We start from the raw sequence: 19,347 nt of genomic DNA on the forward strand, positions 1-19,347 counted from the left end.
TTTTTTTGAGATGGAATCTCGGCTCACTGCAACCTCCACCTCCCAGATTCAAGCGATTCTCCCGCCTCAGTCTCTCGAGTAGCTGGGATTACAGGCCTGTGCCACCACACCCGGCTAATTTTTGTATTTTCAGTGAAGACGGAGTTTCACCATACTGGCCAGGCTGCTCTCGAACTCCTGACCTCAAATGATCTACCCGCCTCAGCCTCCCAAAGTGCTGGGATTACAGGCATAAGCCACTGAGCCGGGCAACAATCTATTTTTCTTAAACACTAATAAAGCTATTATTAGTAGTGGGGGGCCCTTTTCTTCAGGTAAAATATTATGAGGAACTCCAATATGAAAATTACAAAAAACTGAGGGTTTGGGGGAAACAGAACCCTCCTGATCTCTGCACCCCATCCTTTGCCATTCCCCAGCACACACGCACACGTGAACACCCACATGCGCACATGCACACACAACTTAACACTGCAGCAGCCTCTGTCGCCACTCTGTGGAATCACTTGCCATAGAGAATGATTTGGAGGAAAGGCAGCCCACCATAGGTAATCTAAGCTCTAAATCAGATTAAGTCAGGTTCAGTGGCTCATGCCTATAACCCCAGCATTTTGGGAGGCCAAGGCTGGAAGATCGTTCGAGGCCAGGAGTTCGAGACCAGCCTGGGTAGCATAGTGAGAGAGACCTCATCTCTACAGAATATTTGAAAATTAACGAGTGTGGTCGTGCATGCCTGTAGTCCCAGCTACTTAGTAGGCTGAGGTCAGAGGATCTTTGGAGTCCAGGAGTTCAAGGCTGCAGGGAGCCATGATCATCCTATTACACTACTCCAGCCGGGGCATCTCCAAAAAAAAAAAAAAAAAACTAAGTCAGACTATCAGAGAATGTTTTGGGACAGCTCTACCTCCCTAACCATCTCCCAATCTTGAGGAATATTACAAGAGGAGGCAGCCGTTCCTATTAAACTCCTTGTTATAATGAACTGTGAGACCGTTCAGGACACTATTATTACATTATACCATGTCTTCCCTTTGAGGATTGATATGGTTTGACTGTGTCCCCACCCAAATCTCATCTTGAATTGTAGCTCCCATAATCCTCATGCATCATGGGAGGGACCCAGTGGGAGGTAACTGAATCATGGGGGTGGGTTTTCCTGTGCTGTTCTGGTGATAATGAGTCTCATGAGACTTGATGGTTTTATAAAGGGCAGTTCCCCTGCCTACACTCTCTTGCCTGCCACTATGTAAGACGTGCCTTTGTTCCTCCTTCGTCTTCCACCATGGTTGTGAAGCCTTCCCAGCCAAGTGGAACCATGAGTCCATTAAACCTCTTTTTCTTTATAAATTGTCCAGCCTTGGGTACGTCTTTATTAGCAGCATGAGAACAGACTAATACAAGGACCCATGGACAATATTTCTGTCTGCCTCCAGGAACAGAAATAGTCGTGCCTCTCCTGAGCAGCTGGCTTGCTTTCATCACACAGATGCTGGGTCTGTAACAAGGGACTGTTTCCCTCTCTGTGGTGGCTGAAAGAAAGCTCAGGGCCACCCCAGACTTTTGCCTCCAGTAAATGCACAAGATCTGATGTCATGAATTTTGTGTCCTAACCTCATTCCTGGCTCCATCCTTGCCTTCCGGCCCGCTTTTCCCTTTCTCTTGTTTTCGTTGCCTATTTATTTTTTCATTTAATTATGTCCTGTAATTGGATACTCATCTTTGCAAATCGCCTTGCATCCTTTCTGGAACAAGGTGGAGAGTATATAAATGGATCCTAAATGTTGGGTTTCTGCAGTGCACCAGGGCTCTCTGAAGTTGACTACTTTATGACATGCTTCAGCAAGCACCAGCTCTCACAGCAGCAATTTCACTGTCTTTTAAAACCAGGAAATCACTCTGCCTGGGCAAGGAGACGGTGCTGGTAAACTAACTAGATTTCGCTGCATTACATATTCATGTAATATTCACATCAAGGGGAGGCGGGAAAAGAAGAAGGCCATGGCTCTGTTTGAATCCAAACATTGGTTACTCTTTCTACACACCCCATGGACTATCTTTAGGCTCAAGGGCAAAAAAAAAGGGAAGATTCAGAGTGTTGGACAATCTCATTGGAGCTCAGGTGTCTTAAATTTCTGCTGGTATAATTCCATTTTCCTCTGAATCAGTGACTACAAGGGGGAAAGGAACCTACCCCTTGCAGCAGTCTTTGAGATATTGATTGCCCTCCAGCAGCCCCCTGACCAGGTAGCAGCCTAAAGTATCCCAGGGACAGAAAAATAGATTAACTGCTCTCCAAACGAGAGAACACATCCACAAGACAGCAGGAATTCAACCAAGTGGTCTTCTCTGAACTGTTAGTACGCATCAGCTGTGCTATATAAACAGGAACAAAAAAGAAACTGGTTAGAAGAAATCTCTCCCACAGGGGACTAAAAAACCGAGACTTCTCCCATACTGGCCCTGAGTTTTTCAGTTCACCATGGATCCCACAGATTATGCCAAGGCTGGGAGCCGCCCCAGGATCAGGAAGCAATGCCCTGCTACCCCATCCTGGGTGCTTGAGGCTCCCAGAAAACCCCAAGAGAAATCTCTGAGCACAGTGGCAGAGACTCGAGAAAACTCTCAGCTTTCTGCTTCCCTACTTCTTCTCAAGCAGAAGCGTCTCAGGCTTCAGGTGAATTTACAATGTAGCTGGGTCTCAGGATAGCAAGAAGGACCCAGGGCTAGTAAACCAATGCGGATGCTGCTATCAACTCAAAGGTAGGTCTTATGGGCTCTGATTCAAAATGTACATTGGAGGCGGGCCACAGTGGATCACGCCTGCAATCCCAGAGCTTTGGGAGGCCAGGGTCGCTTGAGGCCAGGAGCTCCAGACCAGCCTGGGCAACATAACAAGGCCCCATTTCTGCAAATAATAATAATAATAATTAGCCAGGCGTGGTGGTGGCACACACCTGTAGTCTCAGCTACTCGGGAAGCTGAGGCAGAGGATCACTTAAGCCCAGGAGTTCAAAGCTGCAGTGAGCTTTGATCATGCCACTGCCCTCCAGCCTGGGTGAAAAAGTGAGATCCTGTTCCTGAAAGAAAAAAAAAAAAAAAAAACTGCATATTGGATTTGCACAAATCACTTCCTGCTTTCTAGTCCACTCTCTTCCAAGGAAGAGTGCTTAAAGTTAACAAATAGAAAAATAACATTTCAATTTTTTTAGGATAAAAATAATTGACAGGCCAGGTGCAGTGGCTCATCCCTGTAATTCCAGCACTTTGGGAGGCCGAGGCGAGTGGATCACCTGAGATCAGGAGTTTGAGACAAGCCTGATCAACGTGGTGAAATCCCGTCTCTACTAAAATACAAAAAAACAAAACAAAAAAAAAAAAAATAGCTGGGCCTGCTGGCAGGCGCCTGTAACCCCAGCTACTCGGGAGGCTGAGGCAAGAGAATCACTTGAACCCAGGAGGCAGAGGTTGCAGTGAGCCGAGATCATGCCAATGCACTCCAGTCTGGTGACAGTGGGAGACTCCATCTAAATAATAATAATAATAATAATAATAATTTACAAAGAGTGGTAGAATTTGTTACTGGAAAGATCTTTGCAGGAGGAGAGGCAGCAAGGTGAGCTCTCTTAGCTATAAGACCATGGAGGGCTCCCTTCATCCTAAGGGCTAAGGACTAAAAGCATCTCTCTGTGTCTCTGAAAATGAGTAAACGTCATCTTCCAACTCCCCACAGAGCAGAACGGCAGGAAAAACTTCCTTGCTGCATTTCTGCACTTCATAGGAGGCCTGGACAGTCAATAACCAGTTACTTGCTGATGAAGCAATCTGGAAATGGCCCTAGTTGAGCTAAGGAAAATTTGGCTGCTTCTTTGGATTTTCAAAAGGCAGGGTAGGGGTCATACATGGTGGCTCACACCTGTAATCCCAGCACTTTGGGAGGCCCAGGTGGAAGGATTACTTGAGGCTGGGGGTGTGAGACCAGCCTGAGCAACATAGCAAGACCCTGTATCTATAAAAAAAAAAAAAAAGTGTAAAAGAAAAAAGTAGCTGGATTTGGTGGCATGTGCCTGTAGTCCTAGCTATTCAGAAGGCTGAGGTGGGAGGATCACCTGAGCCTAGGAATTCGAGGCTGCAGTGAGCCGTGATTGCAGCATTGCACTTCAGCCTGGGCAACAGAGCCAGACCTAGTCTCTAAGGAAAAAAAAAGAAGAAAAGAAAAGAAAGGAAAGGAAAAGAGAAAAGAAAAAAGAGAAGTAGGAAACAGGCCAGCAGAGAGAGTACACAAGAATGTGGTGGAAGCTTGTCTACAACAGCTTTCCTGGGCTCGAACATTCCGCCTAAAGACTAGAGAGGGTGAGTAACTGAGCCTTCTAAGTGTAAACACTGGAGAAACACAAGGCCCCATTCATCCACACCTCCCTCGGCCTGCCAGGGCCTCCTGGAAGTGGACAGATGGGTTTCCTTCCCCTGGGACCACAATTGCAGCCCTGGAGAGCCTCAGGCAGCACAGGAGAGAGGCAGCGGCCAACACGGAGAGGCCAGTAGTGCTCCATGAATTTGTGAATGTGCTTTCCCATTTAGGGCTCTCTGGAGAATTCCAGGAACCAACCCTCAGCCTCCGTTTGACAGAGCCACTTTTCATCTTCCCTGGCTTCGGCACAAGTGAATGCACACAGGCGAAAATCAGTTAATAACTATGCGCATTTTCTAATAAATTTTAACAATTTAAGAGTGCAGTACAGCTTTATTATAGTTTTTATTTCACTACCACTAATTCAGCTCGTAATAACCTGCCAGAGACACAGAATTCACTTGACATACACTCTGAGTGCCAAGATAATGGAATAAGCTCAAGAGAAACCTTGAGTCTCACCCAACTGGGCGCTCCCTATTCCCTTGGGGAGTGGCAAAGGGGTGCTGGCCTCAGAGTGGCTGCAAGGGAAATGTGAGCTATGAGATGCCCCCCAGCCTGGGTCCAAATGGCCAGCTTCCCTGTGATTCCCTTTCCATGGAAGGCAGAAAGATGTAAAAGCACAGACTGTGCTGTATTTAATGACAGCCAGGTTCCTGGGATTAGTCGCAGGGCTCAGCCTGCTACACTGCTGACTGATAACGATTTGACTGTGTCCCCACCCAAGTCTCATCTTGAATTGTAGCTCCCATAATCCCCACATGTCGTGGGAGGGACCCCATGAAAGGTAGTTGAATCATGGAGGTGGTTTCCCCCATACTGTTCTCATGATAGTGACTAACTCTCACGAGGTCAGATGGTTTTTATAAGGGGGAATTTCCCTGCACAAATTCTCTCTTGTCTGCCGCCATGTAAGATATGCCTTGTGCCTTTCAGCTTCCATGATTGTGAGGCCTCCCCAGCCATGTGGAACTGTGAGTCCATTAAACGTCTTTTTCTTTATAAATTACACAGTCTCGGGTATGTCTTTACCAGCAACGTGAGAACAGACTAATACAACTGCATTCCTTAAGCCTCTTGGTGACTAGGAGGTGAAATGGTGTTGATCTTCTTGGGCCTGGCAGCTGGCCAACCACACCTCATTCAGGCCTGACCCAAGGGAAATGAGATCAGGTCAGAGAAGATGCTTGCTTCTAGGAACCCCTGTCTAGTTTTTCTCACTCCCTTCCTGCCTGCTCCGGGCACACCCCCTCTTAAATAATGTTCTGCAAGTGTGGGTCCAAACAAGCAGCCTCAGCGTCACCTGGGAAAGCTGTTGATGCTGCAAATTCTCACCTTCTTCGTGGCCGTACTGAATCAGAAATTCAGAAGGGGTGAGGCCCAAAAAAATCTGTCTTGACAAAACCTCTAGATGAGCCTGGGCGACATGCGAGGCCTCGTCTCTACAGAAAACAAAAAATTAGCCAAGCATGGTGGCACACGCCTGTAGTCCCAGCTGCTTGGGAGGCTAAGCAGGGAGGCTGGAGCTGCTTGAGCCAAGGAGGTCAAGTCTGCAGTGAGCTGTGACTGCATCAGTGCACTCCAGCCTGGTGATCGGATGAGACCCTGTCTCAAAAAAAAAAAAGAAACCCTCTAGATGATGATTTTGCTGCTTGCTGAAATTTTAGAAACACTCAAGTTTTAGAGATTCGGAGGGAGAGATTTGAAAATGCCTGGAAATAGGGAGTTCTGGAAATACAGTCATGTAGTCTGGCAATCTGGGGTTTAGCTCTGCTGTTCTCTCTACCTTGCCAGGAAATCATGGGCCTCAGTTTTTTCATTTGGAAAATAAGAAAACAGGCTGGACATTCACGAAGGCCCCTGGCAGTCCTGACATTCTGGGACTGATGGCTGAAATAAAGTTGACAGATTACAGACAGTGTCCCTTTCACTAGAGAGAAGACTGAGTGGGTCAATCCTAGGAGATCCTAAGGGGTTCGGTTGCTAAGGGCTGTTTTAGCTTCAAAACAAAGGAGAACAATGGCAAGGAGAAGGGTCCATCACCAGGAAAAGTTAAAGAAGGTGAGAAACCCAGTTGTGGGGAGTGTGTGTGTGTGTGTGTGTGTGTATGTGTGTGTGTCTACAGCATGCAAATTTATCTAGGTTTTTGCTTGCTTTAACTATCTTTTCTCTCCATTTTATCTTTTGTCTTTTTTTCTTTTTTTTCTTTCTTTCCTTTTTTCTTTCCTTCCGCCCTCCCTCCCTCTCTCTCTTTCCTTCCTCCTTCCCACCCTTCCTTCCTTTCCTTCCTTCTTTCCTTCTTTCTTTCCTTCCTTTTTCCCTCCCTCTCTTCCTTCTTTCCTTCCTACCTTCCTTCCTTCCTTCCTCCCGCCCTCTCTTCCATTCTCCCTTCCTTCTTTCCTTCTTTTCTTCCTTCCTTCTTTCCTTCCTCCTTTCCTCCCTGCCTCCCTTCCTTCCTCTTCTCTCCCTCCCTCCCTCCGTTCCTTCCTTTTTTCCTTCCTTCCTTCCTTCTTTCCCCCTTCCCTTCCCTTCTCTTTCTTTCTTTTTGAGATAGAGTCTCACTCTGTTGTCCAGGTTGGAGTGCAGTGGTGCAATCATGGCTCACGGCAGCCTTGATGCCTAAGCTCCAATGATCCTCCCACCTCAGCCTCCCAAGCATCTGCTTCTATAGGCATGCAACCACCACACCCAACTAATTTGTTTTTCTTTTTATTTTTTGTAGAGATGAGGTCTCGCTATAGTGCCAGGCTGTTCTAAACTCTTGACCTCAAGCAATCCTCCTACCTCAGCCTCCTGAGTAGCTGGTTCTCCAGGCATGCACCACTATCCCTGGCTAATTATTTTTATTTTTGTTTTTTGTAGAGATGGAGTCTCACTATGTTGTCCAGGCTGGCCTTGAACTCGTAGGCTCAAGCCATCCTCCCACCTCAGCCTCCCAGAGTGTTGAGATTACAGAAGTGAACCACGGCGCCCAGCCTTGCCTGTATTTCTTGACTACCTATTTCTCCAAAAACACGATTAAGTCTCTCTCATTCTATCGAGAAATAAACAAAATCCTTACTTATGTTTTGCAAGGTCTTCTACCTGCCATCTTTTCTCTCCTTCCCATGAGAATAGACCATCTTAAAATAGTAGCCGCCACGTAGAGACATCACAGCAAATTTCTTATTACTTCCTTGACCTCCTCCCTCAATCTGGCTTCTACCTCCATCACTCCAGGAACCTGGCTGGCTGCCTCCTACTTTCTAACTCCGAGGGACACTTCCGGGCCTTATGTTGCTTCATCTCACTGGCATTTAACACTCCATCCTCTCCAGATTCTACCTTCCGACTGCCCCTGGTGGGGCTTCAAGCGATGCCAAATAGCTGCCACTCTTCGCCTTAGTTTATAAGTTTATATTTTATGTTTCATTACACACACATAAATTTGCATGCTATCCAAAGTATGTTACGGAAACAGACAAGGTACAGGCCACCTAACTTTTCAGCATTCCTTAAATGGAAACTCAGAAGAAAATATAGTTGACCCTCGAACGCTGTGGGGGTTAGGGGTGCTGCTCCCCTTACCCCATGCAGTTGAAAATCCGCATACAACTCTTTCTTTTTTTCTGGAGACAGCGTATCACTCTGTTGCTAAGGCTGGAGCGCAGTGGCGCCATCATAGCTCACTGCAGCCTCCTGGGCTCAAGTGATCCTCCTTCCTTAGCCTCCCAAGTAGCTGTAACTACAGGCACTTACCATCATAACTAGTTAATTTTTTAAATTATTTCTAGAAATCATTTAAATTATTTTACAAGCCCAGGCTGGTATCAAACTCCTGAGCTCACACAATCCTCCTACCTCAGCCTCCCAAAGTCTTGGGATTACAGGTGTGAGCTACTATGCCCAGTCATGTATGACTTTTGAATCTCCAAAATCTTGACTGCTAATAGCCTACTGTTGACCAGAAGGCTTACTGATAACGTAAACAGTTGATTAACACATATGTTGTGTGTTAGATATAATATATTCAGTATTCTTACAATAAAGTAAGCTAGAGAAGAGGAAATGTTATTAAAATATCACAAAGAAGAAAAAATATATTGACTATTCATTAAATGGAAGTGGATCATCATAAAGGTCTTTATCCTTGTCGTTTATTCTTTTTTTTTTTGAGATGGAGTCTCACTTTTTCGCCCAGGCTGGAGTGCAATGGCGCAATCTCGGCTCACTGCAACCTCCGCCTCCCGGGTTCAAGCAATTCTCTGCCTCAGCCTCCTGAGTAGCTGGGATTACAGGCGCCCAACACCATGCCTGGCTAATTTTTTTGTATTTGTAGTAGAGACGGGGTTTCACCATCTTGGCCAGGCTGGTCTTGAACTCCTGACCTCATGATCTACCCGCCTCGGCCTCCCAAAGTGCTGGGATTACATGTGTAAGCCACTGCGCCGGGCCTCTGCTTGTCTTTTTCACACTGAGGAGGCTTAGGAGGAGGAAGAAAAAGAGGGGTTGGTCTTGCTGTCTCAGGGGTGGTAGAGGCAGAAGGAGATCCGTGTATAAGTGGCCTCTTACAGTTCAAACCCAAATTGTTCAAGGATCAGCTGTATGATTTAGAATTAAATGCCAGAAAGTTTTGGTTTTCCTTAAGGAACCATATCATCTCACGGACAACAAAACTCAGAATGCAATTCCCAAAATGGTTTAAAACAGACAAATGGTTAATGTCAGTCCCTGGAGAGAACACCAACTGGAAATGATCACGGGGGTGGCGCTGGGGTGCAGACCATGTCCTGTTTCTTGGTCTGGGTCCTGATTAGGTAGTACCCAGAATACCCAAAACCCAAATATGTATTGACCCATACAATTATGATCTGAGAACATTGGTAAATTTTTTTAAGAAATTCCCATTTTCAGGCTGGGCACGGTGGCTCAAGCCTGTAATCCCAGCACTTGGGAGGCCAAGGCAGATGGATCACAAGGTCAGGAGTTCGAGACCAGCCTGGCCAATATGGTGAAACCCTATCTCTACTAAAAATATAAAAATTAGCCAGGAGTGGTGGCGGACGCCTGTAGACCCAACTACTCGGGAGGCTGAGACAGGAGAATTGCTTGAACCTGGGAGGCGGAGGTTGTAGTGAGCCGAGATCGGGCCACTGCACTCCAGCCTGGGAGATAGCAAGAATCCGTCTCAAAAAAAAAAAAAAAAAAAGAAATTCCCATTTTCTGTTTTCTGACCAGAAAGTTCTGATCAGATTAGCAGCAGCTCAATTATATTCTTATACAGTTTTATGACCAGTCAGGCGCAGGGGCTTATGCCTGTAATCTCAGTACTTTGGGAGGCCAAAGTGGGAGGATCACTCGAGGCCAGGAGTTTAAGACCAGCCTGGACAACACAGTGAGACTTTGTCTCTCAAAATTAAAATAAAGTAGAATCTGGCCAGGCACAGTGGCTCAAGCCTATAATCTCAGCACTTTGGAAGGCTGAGGCAGGTGGATCACTTGAGGCCAGGAGTTCAAGATCAGCCTGGTCAATATGAGGAAATCCCATCTCTACTAAAAATACAAAACTCAGCTGGGTGTGGTGGCTTATGCCTGTAATCCCAGCTACTCCAGAGGCTGAAACAGGAGAATTGCTTGAACCCGGGAGGCAGAGGTTGCAGTGAGCCGAGATCGCACCACTGCACTCCAGCCTCAGCAACAGAGCGAGATTCTGTCTCAAAAACAAACAATAATAATAAAAAAATAGAATCTTATGACCTTTATTTCTGCATTCTGTTTTTTGTCCTGATCTTGCTCCTCTGTTCTAAATCGTATTCTAGAATACAAATACAAAGTTTTTTGGTACAAAATGTTTTATGTTTAGTTTATGATCATATATTTTATATTTTATTATATATGTGTGTCAAAAATGCTATCCAAAATGCTTTATGGAGTAGACAAGGTGTAAATAAATATTCTTTCAAGTAGAGTAAAATCTGTCTTTTGTTTCCATATTCTTTACTCGTGGTATGCAGCAGTTGTTTGATTAATGCTTAAAGAAATAAAAGTTTGACCAGGTGCGGTGGCTCAAGCCTGTAATCCCAGCACTTTGGGAGGCCGAGACGGGCGGATCACGAGGTCAGGAGATCAAGAACATCCTGGCTAACATGGTGAAACCCCGTCTCTACTAAAAAATACAAAAAACTAGCCGGGCGAGGTGGCGGGCGCCTGTAGTCCCAGCTACTCGGGAGGCTGAGGCAGGAGAATGGCATAAACCCGGGAGGCGGAGCTTGCGGTGAGCTGAGATCCGGCCACTGCACTCCAGCCTGGGCGACAGAGCAAGACTCCGTCTCAAAAAAAAAAGAAAGAAAAGTTTATCTGTGAAGAAAAAGAGAACAAGAGAGCAAAAGCTAAAGGAGTCAGTAGGAGCTAAGGGAAGATTTTTTCTAAGATGAGAAAGATCTGAGCAGACCTACACGGAGGTGGGAAGAAGCCAGGAGAAAGGAACAAGTTAAAATTGGGAGAATGAGGGCCAGACATGGTGACTCATGCCTGTAATCCCAGCACTTTGAGTGGCTGAGACAGGAGGATCACCTGAGGGCAGGAGTTCGAGACCAGCCTGGCCAACAGGGTGAAACCCCATCTCTACTACAAATATAAAATTAGTCGGGCACGGCAGCATACACCTGTAATCCCAGCTCCTTGGGAGGTTGAAGCAGGAGAATATCTTGAACCCGGGAGGTGGAGTTTGCAGTGGGCCAAGATTGCACCATTGCACTTCAGCCTGAGCAACAGAGTGAAACTCCATCTCAAAAAAACAAACAAAAAAAAAAATTGGGAGAACGAGCTATGAGTCTTGGTCCCAGGAGAGACGAAGATGTAGAATGTACAAATGAGGAGAATCGTCTTGAACGAGAAAGAAGGAAGACACCTCCTTCTCAATCTCCGGGTTTGGTTTCTGGTCATCTTTTAACCTGTAAATAGCCGTGATGCCTCAGAACTCATTTATTCGTCTCTTCCATCTCCCGATGATCTCATCTGAGATGGCTTTAAATACCATCTGTACTCTGATTCCCAAGGCTGTCTCCAGCCCAAATCTCTCCCGTGAACCCAGGACTGCCCACTCAACATCTCCACCGGGAGCCTCAACAGACGTCTCCAATTTAACATGAGAAACACCCGACTCCTGCTCTCCTCCCAAACCTGCTCCACCCACAGCTGTCCCCGTCTCAGGCCAAGGAAGCTTGAGTCATCCTCGACTCATCTCACACAACTCTCCAACCCATCAACACATCCCATTGCCTCCATCCTGAAAAAAAAAACAAGAAGTTCAGAATCCTAGCATTTGGCAGACCTCCACTGGTACCCCACTGGCCAGCCACCATCACCTCTCGCCTGGATTACATGTTCACCTCCTGGATGATCTTCCTGCTCCCGCCTTGCCCACCCACGATCTTTCCTCAACACAGCAGTGAGGAGGATCATTTAAAATGTTTCTCCTCTGCTCAGAGCCCAGCGCTGGCTCCCACCTCACTCAAAGCAAAAGCCAAAGTTCTTACAACGCCTCCGAGAGTTTTCATTCTGCTGCCACCTTTATTTATTTAGGATTGCATTTTATTTAGGATTGCACTTTATATAAGGTTGCAATTATTTAGGATTGCACTTTATGTAGGGTTGCAATTAATTAGGATTGCACTTTATGTAGGGTTGCACTTATTTAGAATTGTACTTTATTTAGGGTTGCACTTATTTAGGTTAGATTGCATTTTATCTTAGGGTTTGCAACTTATTTACGGATTAAACTTTATTAACCCGGTATTGGCACTTACTTAGGATTGAAGCCCATTATTAGGTTGCACACACACACACACATGCCTGTCTCGGGACCTTATCCTCCTCCTCAGCTGTATTTCTCTCCAAAGCGTGTGTCACCGTCTGATGTGCTCCGTACAATTTACCTTTCGTGGCTTATTTTTTTATTTTATTTTTTTGTTGTTGTTGTATTCACTGCCTGCAAGTTCCGCAAGAGCAGGGGATTTCGTGTGCTGTGTTCACCGCCACATCCCCGTGCATAGGACACAGCTTGGCAAAGGATCAATGCTCAGTGCATATTTGTTCAATTCAATTTCCCCAAGTAATTCCGCTGCTTAAAATCCTTCAGTGACTCCATCTCCTTCAAAATGAAGTCTCCGCCTTTCACGCACCCAGGGTCCTTTAGGATCTAACCCCTGTCTCCTCTCCAGCTTCTTCTTTTATCACATTGCCTCCCATAATGGTTAGACAGATTTGCTGCCACTCCCTCGACTGTTTCTTTCACCTCTGTTCTTTGCATGTGTAATTTCTTCAGCCTAGGATGGTACTTCATAGCCACCTCTGTCGGGACTCAGTTTGGGGATCATCTACTCGAAAGAAGCTTTCCCAAGGCCAAGATCATCATCCTCCCACGATCCACTGGACTCGTGCCTCTTGTAGCCTATGACACACACTATTTACCCCCCATCCCTTTACTTGAGAATAGGGGCAGCCAATCTCACGTGGGTTCCTCCAACCCCTAGCTAGAGAGACCCTCTGCGAATGTTAGGTGGTGTTGGTGGTATTCACTATGATGATGATGATGATCTTTGATCAATTTTTTTTGTTTTGAGACAGAGTTTCTCTCTTGTTGCCCAGGCTGGAGTACAGTGATGCGATCTCGGCTCACTACAACCTCCGGGAGGTGGAGGCTGCAGTGAGCAGAGATCATGCCATTGCACTCCAGCCTGGGTGACAGAGTGAGACTCCGTCTCAAAACTAAATAATTAAATTTTAAAAAATTGTTAAATCAGTGGCTCTCCCTGGTAGGTACTAAGTGTCTCCACACAAATCAACTTACTCTTTTTTAATGGATTGATATATTGATAGACTTGTTCTACACCCCAGAGTAGCAGTTGAAGCTCCTCTTTCCATTCACAGCAGTTCTCCCCTTTCAGAGTCTCTTCTCTTCTTCCAAGCATGAAAAGAGAAGTAGCACATGAAGAGGGAAGGCTGCTAGCAATCAGAATGGCTCCCGGGGCACTCCTGGAGTCTGCAGGCACCCGGTACAGGTTCCAGTGCAGGAGACAATTTTTTTTTTTAGTACAGTTCAAGTTTCCCCACAAATGGATCTATCTTAATCCAAATTTATTACAGTTACAAGGCTCTTTGATCTAACTGGCTCAGCTGTATTTCTTAAGTAAACTGAGTGAGAATTGGTTTTGCTTGGTCATTAAAACCACCTATGTTGAAGGTTACGTGTCCACAGACTGGCAGGTATTCATTCAATAAACTCAATAAACTTTTATGTTGCTTCCGCGCCATGCCAGTCCCTGTGCTAGCTTTTGGGAGGGATAGAGTGACAAGGAGGAGGCCATCCCTGCCCTCAGAAAAGGCACAGTCCAGCAATCACAGGGGTCACTATAACTATTTAAACAGTCCAATGCTTTGTGTTAATGTTGATTTAATTCAAGGCAGATGCAATTGAAAGAAGAGATACTCCTTTGTACCAGCTACTTACACAGACTTTAGCTAAATGACTCCATTTAATCCTGACAATGCTACCATGTTACAGACAGAAAACTGACGCGCAATGAGATTAACCAGCAGCCCAGGCTACCTGCTCTTGTGTGGTGAAGCTGAGACTCCAATGAAGGTCTGTCGGTCCCGAAAGGCCATGCCTTTCCCACCACCCTGTAAGCTAAGAGCCCCCCACGGCCATTAAAGAAATGTCAACAGACCACAGAACTACACAAAGTTGCCAGATCTAAGCAAACTCCCCTGGGACCTGTTTACAGCTTCTTGAAAGCCAGCAGCCATCAGTGAATTAAACACACACACACACACACACACACACACACACACACACACACACAAACACCCCATTAAGTTGAAAAGAAAATTTGACGCAAAGGAACAGTCTACTTAATTAGTTATTATTAATAGGCCCCAGCTGATACAAAAACACAGTTAGTGACATCTATTTCAAGACTCTTTTGGCTTCCCTTAGAAAGTAAAAGAAGGGTGTTGACCTTTGGGCCCCCAGGCAACAGAGGAAGAGGTGCCTATAGCTGTGTGGATGAACCTTCTCCACTGAATAGTCTGTGACCTCAAGGAACTCACCTAGCTAACCATGGCCTCAGTCCGCTTCTATCCTCAGCTCCAGGAGAGAACCTGACCCTCACAGACCAGCTGACAGCATGACTTTTAAAAAGGACCTCGGCCGGGCGCGGTGGCTCACGCCTGTAATCCCAGCATTTTGGGAGGCTGAGACAGGCGGATCACAAGGTCAGGAGATCGAGACCATCCTGGCGAACACGGTGAAACCCCGTCTCTACTAAAAATACAAAAAAATTAGCCAGACGTGGTGGCGGGCACCTGTAGTCCCAGGCTACTGGGGAGGCTGAGGCAGGAGAATGGCATGAACCCGGGAGGTAGAGCTTGCCGTGAATTGAGATTATGCCACTGTACTCCAACCTGGGCGACAGAGAGACTCCGTCTCAAAAAAAAGAAAAACAAAAGGACCTCAAACCTCCAACACCACCCTCCCTGAAGCCTCCTCCCTTTAACCAGCGTGACCAAGGCCTCCATGCTGAGTTTCTGTTTGCAGGAAACATCTCTCCCAGGGTTACTTCTTCAGAATCTTTAAATCAACCACACAGATCCACCGATGGGCATGGGGATGAGAATTCTTTCCATCAAGAGCTTCACTCATAAGCTCTGAATGGTCTCTCCTAAACCAGAGAGTTTCTGCCAGAGCGGAGAGTTTGATGATTCTGATCTTACAAAATGCATTGCACCTCCAGTGTCTGGGAAGCAGACAGGCTGACTTCCGAGACATTCACCCAGAGAAAGTGCCCATCCTTGGCTGGGGGATTGCAAAGGGATTTAGCTGCAAACGCGGTAACTACCGTTCATGGAAACGGTTCAGGACTCTGCAGGCAATCACTTTGGGGGAAAATCCCTACTCACGTGAGCTGTGTTTTGGCTCAGATCCCTCTCAAGACTTGAACGGGGATGTTAACCATTCAGCATGTTTTAAAGCCCCTGGAAAATTCAGTAAAAGCACTTTGCCTCCCAAGCTCCTCTCCCAGGTGGGGAATTGGAAGTCCTTAGAAGCACTGCTCCCAAGTCACACGAACCCATGCCCCTGGGACCCCCAGAGACGACTGTCACTCAGGCCAATGAAAATGCCTCCCTCCGCCCAAGTCTGACTTTCAGGGATGTCTGTGAAGTCGTGTCAAGCTGATGGAAAGGAAATCTTTCCTTTGGGTATGACTCAGGAAGAGCATTTCACCCAGAAAGCACCCCGTGAGGGTCAAAAACAAATCAATGAAAGATTTGCAGATAGATGTTCTCTGAGCCCATGTACGATTTACACAATGCAACGTACAAAGAAGATAAATCTACTCCCTCTCTCTGCCAGGCTAGAGCAGATTCCTGAATCAAAACAACTCTTTGCCACAGAACCTGAGACTCGGCTAGAAGTGAGTTTCCTCAAAAGGCACAAGGGACAGGGTCAGGAATTCCTGAAATCACACAGCAAGCATTTGAAAGGAGAGTAAAGAGGAGGGGAGAATGAGGGCAGGGCCGGGGAGGGGGGACAGGTGTCGGCAAGATGTTCCTCCGGGACGATTTACAGGGAGAAAGTTGTATGGAATGAGTTTTCCAATAACATAGGAGCGCAGCCACACAGCCATGTTCCAACCGAGTGGCAGGGCATGGATTTGATAGGCAAGTCAAGTCAGGGTTATGCCCTTTTCATTATCTCCAAGGGGAAGGGACCCGGCCAGGAGGAAATGGTTTTGCATGAGCCAGAGCTGAAAGAAGCGTGTCTCCCCACTCCTCCAAACCACTTTGACAGCTGGGTGAAGCCAGGGCCAAAACAAACACGCCAGGAGCCACCGCCACCTCCAGATCTCCCTACCCCTCCCCTTCCTCCGAAACCCATCAAAACTTGATTCTGTCTCAACTAAACACAAGCTGGGAAATTGGAGAGGAGGAAGAGGGGAAGAGGAAAAGCAGAAAGGGGAAAGCAGGCAGCATCCATGCAGTCAGTTATATCATTGATTTAGAGCTACACAAGCTTCAGAGTGTCATCGGCAAGGGTCATACCTCCTGCTGATCTCGGGGAAACTCTCCAAGATCCATGGCTGGGAGTTAAGGAGAATCTCTAAGCCATCAGGAAGGAGCAGGGCACTGCAGCTCCTCAGAATGATGGACCGGGGCGAGCTTTAATTAACAGGGTCTGATGCCTCTTCTTTTTTGGTAACTGAGCAGATTTAAAGGGCTAGAGTCCCAATTTGAAGGGTGCCAGTGCTGCTGCCGTGGCTGCTGCCGTGTCTGCTCTGGCTGCTGCTCCGGCTGCTGGGAAAGCTTCCTGCAGCCCTCTCACTCCAGCAAGAAAACGGGGCTGAGAAGGTGGAAAAGTGCAGCCAGAACCACCAGAGTCTCTCGGGCTGCATGGTTTGAATTGGAACCACAGGGCTGTGGACCCAGGCACTGCCTACCCTAGGAAGAACCAAGGTCCTGCTCGCTGTCTTCCAGACTGAGGGAAAGAGCTGGGCTCCGTGGAGGCAAGGGGCATCAGTGACACCCTCTTCAGACAAAGGGCTGCACGGGACACTGCCTGGGGAAAGTGGGAAACCTGGTCTGTACTGTGTGCTCCCCTCCTGAGAGCACTGCCACTTATGTAAGCTGCATGCACACACGCCTGCCCATTATACATACATACCCAACCATGCATGCACACACACCTGCCCAGGTACACACACACCTGTCATGCACACACACATGCCTATTATACATACATACCTGCCCATGCATGCACACACCCCTGCCCATGCACAAACATGCCTGCCCATACATGTACACATACCTGCTCATGTACACACACATGCCTGCCCACTCATGCACACACCTGCCCATGTACACACATACACACACGCTTGCCCATGTACACACACACACGCTGCCTAGCTACACACATGCCTGCCCATGAACACACAAACATACACACACACTCCTAGGTACACACATGCCTGCTCATGCACACTCACATGCCTGCCATGCACACACACACACATGCCTGCCCATACCACACACACACACCTGCCCCGGTACACACATGTCTGTCCATACACACATAGATGCCTGTTCATGCACACACACACACATCTGTCCATGCACACATACCTACTTGCCCACTTTCCAGACTTGTGCCTGCAGCCAGCTAGACACCCTGCCCCTAAGCCTGCATATTACAGGCAGATCACCAAGAGAAATAGTTGTGACACAGAGCATGGCCAGGAGAGGAACAGAGAAAGGTAGCCACAGGGATGAGGGGAAGAGCAAACCCGCGTTGGGAGTTCCCAGCATCTCCGGCTGCCTTTGATAGAGCACGAATCTGTGTCAAGGACAGTTCCTGTGTCAGGGATCGAAGTCCAGCCTCAGAGACCCCCTTCCCATGCGGCCTCTTTTCGCTTGTCCCTGTTTGAGCAGCTACTGGTCCCTTTGTGAGCCTGTCTTGGCTAAGACCACGCCTCATCCTCACAATAGCTCATTGCACTTGGCATCCCATACTATGGAGTCGGTTTTTCGGTGATATTTCTTTAGTCAATATGGTGGCACTTGCATGATCTTTTTTTTTTTTTTTTTTTNCCGGGGAGGGGGGACAGGTGTCGGCAAGATGTTCCTCCGGGACGATTTACAGGGAGAAAGTTGTATGGAATGAGTTTTCCAATAACATAGGAGCGCAGCCACACAGCCATGTTCCAACCGAGTGGCAGGGCATGGATTTGATAGGCAAGTCAAGTCAGGGTTATGCCCTTTTCATTATCTCCAAGGGGAAGGGACCCGGCCAGGAGGAAATGGTTTTGCATGAGCCAGAGCTGAAAGAAGCGTGTCTCCCCACTCCTCCAAACCACTTTGACAGCTGGGTGAAGCCAGGGCCAAAACAAACACGCCAGGAGCCACCGCCACCTCCAGATCTCCCTACCCCTCCCCTTCCTCCGAAACCCATCAAAACTTGATTCTGTCTCAACTAAACACAAGCTGGGAAATTGGAGAGGAGGAAGAGGGGAAGAGGAAAAGCAGAAAGGGGAAAGCAGGCAGCATCCATGCAGTCAGTTATATCATTGATTTAGAGCTACACAAGCTTCAGAGTGTCATCGGCAAGGGTCATACCTCCTGCTGATCTCGGGGGAAACTCTCCAAGATCCATGGCTGGGAGTTAAGGAGAATCTCTAAGCCATCAGGAAGGAGCAGGGCACTGCAGCTCCTCAGAATGATGGACCGGGGCGAGCTTTAATTAACAGGGTCTGATGCCTCTTCTTTTTTGGTAACTGAGCAGATTTAAAGGGCTAGAGTCCCAATTTGAAGGGTGCCAGTGCTGCTGCCGTGGCTGCTGCCGTGTCTGCTCTGGCTGCTGCTCCGGCTGCTGGGAAAGCTTCCTGCAGCCCTCTCACTCCAGCAAGAAAACGGGGCTGAGAAGGTGGAAAAGTGCAGCCAGAACCACCAGAGTCTCTCGGGCTGCATGGTTTGAATTGGAACCACAGGGCTGTGGACCCAGGCACTGCCTACCCTAGGAAGAACCAAGGTCCTGCTCGCTGTCTTCCAGACTGAGGGAAAGAGCTGGGCTCCGTGGAGGCAAGGGGCATCAGTGACACCCTCTTCAGACAAAGGGCTGCACGGGACACTGCCTGGGGAAAGTGGGAAACCTGGTCTGTACTGTGTGCTCCCCTCCTGAGAGCACTGCCACTTATGTAAGCTGCATGCACACACGCCTGCCCATTATACATACATACCCAACCATGCATGCACACACACCTGCCCAGGTACACACACACCTGTCATGCACACACACATGCCTATTATACATACATACCTGCCCATGCATGCACACACCCCTGCCCATGCACAAACATGCCTGCCCATACATGTACACATACCTGCTCATGTACACACACATG

At 47.5% G+C, this 19,347-nt stretch overlaps 1 protein-coding gene across 11 annotated transcripts in view; it reads right to left on the reverse strand.

Moving 5' to 3' along the window:
• Positions 1 to 18,784, reverse strand: part of CALN1 (calneuron 1) — a 685,843-nt gene extending 667,059 nt beyond the window's left edge. For 6 of the 11 annotated variants that reach the window (XR_001889765.1, XM_017895193.1, XM_017895197.1 and 3 more), the window contains exon 1: positions 16,493 to 16,713. The gene's annotated coding sequence lies outside the window, so the exon portion shown is untranslated. Of the gene's footprint in view, positions 1 to 16,492; positions 16,714 to 18,562 lie in introns of those variants that run through there. The other 5 variants (XM_017895194.1, XM_017895192.1, XM_017895188.1 and 2 more) reach the window with 3 other exon arrangements.
• Between the last annotated feature and the right edge of the window lie 563 nt (positions 18,785 to 19,347).

Source organism: Rhinopithecus bieti, unplaced genomic scaffold (assembly GCF_001698545.2).
Source record: "Rhinopithecus bieti isolate Rb0 unplaced genomic scaffold, ASM169854v2 scaffold_23236, whole genome shotgun sequence".
In the NCBI taxonomy this organism is placed as follows: Eukaryota; Metazoa; Chordata; class Mammalia; order Primates; family Cercopithecidae; genus Rhinopithecus; species Rhinopithecus bieti.